Source organism: Ascaphus truei, chromosome 7 (genome assembly GCF_040206685.1).
Source record: "Ascaphus truei isolate aAscTru1 chromosome 7, aAscTru1.hap1, whole genome shotgun sequence".
NCBI classification, from domain to species: domain Eukaryota; kingdom Metazoa; phylum Chordata; class Amphibia; order Anura; family Ascaphidae; genus Ascaphus; species Ascaphus truei.
Genome location: NC_134489.1, coordinates 85,827,608 through 85,833,522, shown reverse-complemented (window position 1 = coordinate 85,833,522; position 5,915 = coordinate 85,827,608).

The window sequence follows — 5,915 nt, the reverse complement described above, 5'->3', positions numbered from 1 at the left end:
AAGGTATACTTAGTTTTTCATACATGGCTTCTCCATTTTGGCTTTATTTTTGTTAAGCAAGTTCACAATATATAACTTGTGTCTGTAGATTGTGAGATATGCACTTACATTTCAGTGCCTGTTCTCAGGCATGTAAAGGTATCTTTTAGGCGTCTTCACCACCATGAAGTCATCACAAGATTCAAAGGAAACTTATTTTTTCCAAGGTTCAGCTTTATATAAAAAATCAGGAATGTGATTTACACAAAACAAAGTTAGAATATGGGCACAGACCAGTTCATAGTACTCCGCAACCTTCTCCGGTGTCCGCGACAGTCACCTCCCGAACTAGCCGGCGTTCTATGTCACGAAGAAGAACCGCCTTTGAAACGCGTAGGGTTGCCGGGAGGACCAGTTTCATTGAAGCACCAGGAACAAGAAGTGACATAGAACGCCGACTAGTTCGGGAGGTGACTGTTGCGGACACCGGAGAAGGTTGCGAAGTACTATGAACTGGTCTGTGCCCATATTCTAACATTGCTTTGTGTAAATCACATTCCTGATTTTTTATATAAAGCTGAACCTTGGAAAAAAGAAGTTTCCTTTGAATCTTGTGATGACTTCATGGTGGTGAAGACGCCTAAAAGAAAACTTTACATGTCTGAGAACAGGCACTGAAATGTAAGTGAATATCTCACCATCTACAGACACAAGTTATACACTGGCGACACACTTTATTCGAGCTCGGCTAGTCCCACGAATTCGGGTATACTCGGGTGTATTGAGGTTTGTGACTGTTTTCTGCCCGAGTGCATTGCGTTATTTTCCAGGCAGGGATTGAAGCATTTTATTCCCGCTGGCTGCAATACTGCACAGTATATATATATATACTGCATTACAATTCATGAATTTATGCCATCTGGTAGACACGCGAAGCATTGCAGCCTATTAAATCCTAATCATTATCATTTAACAGATCAGCCGCCCGTCAGCCAGGCATGAACCCAGGCTGGGAAGGCAAACGCAACGGGGCTTGTCTGAGGTGAGGAGTGGCGCATTCCAGGTATCTGACAGGTACATACTGGGTATTTGCTCGAATAAAGTGTGTCGCAGCAGTACCTTGTGCTCTTTTTCTTCTTCTTTCTTTTTCTTCCTATGAAACGAGGTGCGCTGATTATTTTGGATATTTATTGCTGCTGGGAATTGGCAACAATTCGACTCTTCATGCTGCACCACATCAATACTATTCAAGTTTGGACTTTGATATAGTTAGAGCGCTTCCTTTTTTTGCTATATGTTTTTATTTTTGTTAAATAAATCATGACACGGTGTAATATGTCATGTGTTGTTGTTCATCTGAGGTTGTATTTACCTAATTTTAAGACCTGCTAAGAGACAGATGATTGTTATTATGTCCTGATATGTAAAGCCATAGAATTCAAAGAGGGTGTACTTTCTTTTTCACACCACTGTGTATCATTTTAAATACCCAGATCTCTGGGTAAGTATTTATGTGCGAAATGCAATTTATTTAATTGCATGCCGCATAGCTTAGCATAGCCGGAACCAAATCGCAACCTGAATTGCCGTTTTCGCAAACGCTATTTTCACAATTTAATGAAAAGGCCCTTATGTCTTTGTTAAAGCAACTCTGAAAGGAGATTTATCAGGAGGCAGCTGTTGAAACTATAGCAGCATTAAACTCAGGAGCAAATGAAGCAACTCTTGAAGGTCAAGCAGGGAGCCTTGAGGGAGTTGATCTAAACTGAAGGAGGAATGTAGAAGAGAAGCTGCAATAGCAATTCCAGGACATTAAGAATAACAATGAAGAAATGTTAGGTATGAGGTCTAGTGGTCTAGGTTTTCAAAAGTGCTAGGACAGATGACCCCTTAAATGTACTACTCAAGAACAAGAAATGTAATTAAGCAATCCTGCGGCTTAACTTAGTTTGATCTGTAGGATACTGGCAGGAGATCATTGTGCAAATAAGTAGCTGACAAAGTGATTGACAATATTCTATTTTGAAAAGGAGTTTGCTTTTGTTTATTTTCTTGAATGTTTACCATCGCCCCATAACACCCACAAACACACTGGACACCTGAATGGGGTTAAATGGCCCCAGCTTTTATTGATGAAAGTACACGTAACTAGCAATGCCATATTGCACAAAACCTGAGGTTAACCACTTCCACCACAACTGATGATAACCACGAAACCCAATGACCTCACAGGAAATATGCCATAGCCGCTGCTTTGGTAACACCTACCCTATTTTATTTCCAATTTAGAAACTGATCCATGCGTCCATGTACAATCTGTCCACTACCCCCACCACCACTGGCCAGACAATTGTAACCCTAAAATTCACCTCAGCAACCTACAAAAAAGAGAGCTTGCTCCAAGCCATCCTGAAGACCCATATTAAAGATGTCCAGAGCTATATTCAGAAGCTGTATGCCATCTTCTTCGTACATACTGGATCCATCACCTTCTAAATTCCTAAGCCTTAGAGTTACACCACACAAATGCTCAACAAATGTAGCAACCCCTTTGTTTAACTTTCTGCAACCCCTCTCTACCGCTCTAACATTTCTTGCACCTTGACATACTTGCTTTTGGACAATTACAGACCATAACAAGACTATAGAACTAAAAACAACATGCATTTTTCCCACTCCCTTCTCTTCACAAAAAACAAATCGACTATCTTAACTTTCACAAGATCGTTCCCCCTTACGCAAATCAGGAGAATAGTCGGCTGTGCTAATGACCACATCACCTGCAACAACTTTGGAGGCCCACCATGAGAACTCCACCAGGTCAATCCTCAATCCCAGTCAGAGTGAATTAAACTTTTGAAATGCTGTGAGTCCCACTTCCCAGTTTTCCGGATTATATCCTCCTTCACATACGCTAACTATGTTGATGAGGCCAAGGACTCCCCAACCAACAACATCACTCTTGCATTTCCGGGCTCCAAAAGTGATCTGGACTAATATAGCCAACCACATCCACCTCTGAGCCTAGGTGCTTGAATACCTCTACCTCTAGAATGAGACAGCAAATCAGCTATAGTATTCACCACCCAAGGAACATGCCAAGCTCTAAACTGAATGTTACCCATTAAGCAAATTATAATCAGCCTCTTTAGCAACCAAACCACTGATGGAGTGTTGGCTGTCAGAACGTCGACTGCCGGAACAATAGTGATATAGTCCAGTCAAAATAGCACCCTTTTGCTACTGAGGTGAATGCCCCAGAGCTCCACAACCACCACCATCACTGCTAGAAAGAGCTCCAAAAATGTTGCATTCCAGATCAGGCCTACATCCACCCATACTTGTGTCCACTGCTCAACACACTAACGCCCTTAAAAAGTGAACTAAAGCCCCAGAACTCAAACACATTTGTAAACAGTTCTGGCTCAACCATAGCGTTCTACTATTATAAGGTGCAACAAATACCTACCAAACTCCCAAGTCAACCTTCATAGCCTTTGTAACACTGACAAAATGAGGCAGCTTCTTAACCCCTGAGAAAGCCAACGTCAACCTACAATTAAGCTGAGAGGACGGAGTACAGATTCCAAACCCATAGAGCAGGGGAGAAAAGACGAACAGGAAAGGACATCACAGAAACACTGTAAGAGATCAAGTCAGCATTCGGTATCTGCCCCAGCGGTGGTGAGAGTGCTTCTGAGCTCCCACTTCAACTTGTCCTGAATAACCCTTGCAATCTTATGATTCCCTGATGGCTAGTGTGGATAGGACAAGTGATGGATGAGCTGATATGAGCCAGGCTCCTTTTTGACAACCACTCTCAACGAGGACACCCTTAAGTTAGCAAATGGAGGGGCAACAAACATCTCCACCATTCGCTCGAGGAACACCTCATTGACCATTACTTCAAATTCTCTCACCTCAGACCTGTAACAGGGTGGCTTCCTGCTCACATAGTAAGACAGGTAAATTCTGTTCACACAGCCTGATACAGCACTGAGGAGGTTAATCCCAAAGCAGGCAGGCAGGCAGGCTTGATTAAGACTCACTACAGGGAGCTCTCTGGCCAGGAATGGACTGAACCCTGGACCACTGAGGAGACAAACTCTGCATAAGGACTTACAGAACCCTAACCCAGCCGAAGGTAACTGACCTCGATTCTATTGGCTAGCTTTGTTGTTGGTAAGGAGCCTAGCCTCCTAACCCATAGATAGGAGTGTTAACTACATATCTCCATACATCCTAACAAAAGTTAGGCTGTTTGTTTTGTTTTCCTGTTAACCCTGTTTTTGCTGGTAATAAGCCGTTTATGTTTTGAAAGTTGTGGTGAATAAAAAGTCTCTTTTATTTTCTCTGAAAACGTTTCCTGGTCTAAAAACCTCTGCACACATCTCCTACAGAATCCAAAAAATGTAATCTAGAATACCTTAGTAAAAACCTCAGGGACCACACTGGCTCCATAATGGGGTCCCTGTCGAGTCACTCTTCCATAACAATGACACTCACTTGCATTGTCAGCCTTGTTCAGAGCCTTCTTACCTGCTCACACTCCAACACCCTTGCATTTCCTAAAGCACTTCTAGGCTGAATGGCTATCCCAGAACCTCAGCAAACATGCCTGTAATAGTTTGCAACTCACCACTTACAACTGCCCTCAGTGAACATTCAGCACACCCCTTGTGTGTAGGCGGTTGCAGTGTCATGAACTGTGCCATGGACAGTGTCTGTCATGAACCAGAGATCCATATCCTTTGTGCGCTGAGATCTTCTGGCTGAACTTTGCATCATACCTCAACAAGGTCTAAAAACCTCTATCGAGATACATAAACAGGTTTGGGTATAACTGATGGCACTTCTCCCCCAACAAAGGAACGTGAAAGCCTGTAGCCAGTTACTGATGGTCCTTGGTACCTTATTCTCAATCTGGCCTTTTTTTCTCCACCTTGACCAGCAAATCCTTGTAAACTGGGAGGAGTGTCCATATGTCCACATACTAGTCCAAACCTTCTCCTTTGTGGTCACAGGCAAGTGCATTTCCAACACAGATAAGCCTCTCCAAAGTTCGTATCCGGAAGCTCCAGTGCTGCGTTGACAGTCTTGGCTGCTGACGCACCCTGCAAACCTGGCAGAATGCCAATGCTCGCCCTCACATGCACCATTGCACCTGCACTAGCCACATCCACTTGTGTCAGTAAGACCTTGTGTACTCATGCCTGTACTGCACCTGACCCCCAGCACTCGCAGAAGTTGACCCTACCCCTTGAGAACCTCCTGCCCCCAAACTCCCCCCTCACCTTCTGCTTCCCTACGACCCCCCCAATCTTCCACCGTACCTCTCACAGGTCAATTAACTTGACCAGTTACCACCTCTAAAGGATGGGCGGACTGGTACTGCCAAAGTCCTGCAGCTCATGAACTTGCTGGCAACCTTACTGAATGGGTAACTCCCCCAATACTTTGACTGATGGATAAGAGCTTGGATGGCACAGCCAAACCAGCATTTAATATTCTCTCCTCTCCCAACAGCATACAATACCCCAACCCCCTCACCCAAAGGCTCAGCACACCTCCTCCCCCCAGAATGGAACTCCCTGCCACATCAGGACTCCCAGAGCCCCCTCCCTCCCTGTATTGGAATAACCATCAGCCCTACAAATTTGCCCGGTCTACCTTCCCCTGCCTTCTCCAACCCCGCCATCACCTTGTGGAAAAAGAAACTCTGCTTTTCAATTGCTCCTCCGGCCACTCCTCCTCCTGCTGCTTTTCTTGCTAGCTCACTTGTCCCAAAGACAGCCTCTTGTGAGGCTGTGCCCATCTCCTGCTCAATCGCTTGAAGATCCATCCTCTTTCTGGCCCAGCATTCAATAGATGCTAGAAAGGGGAGGAAGGTGCCCACTCTGATGTTGTGTGCCTGTTCAGTGGTGCACCTCAATGCC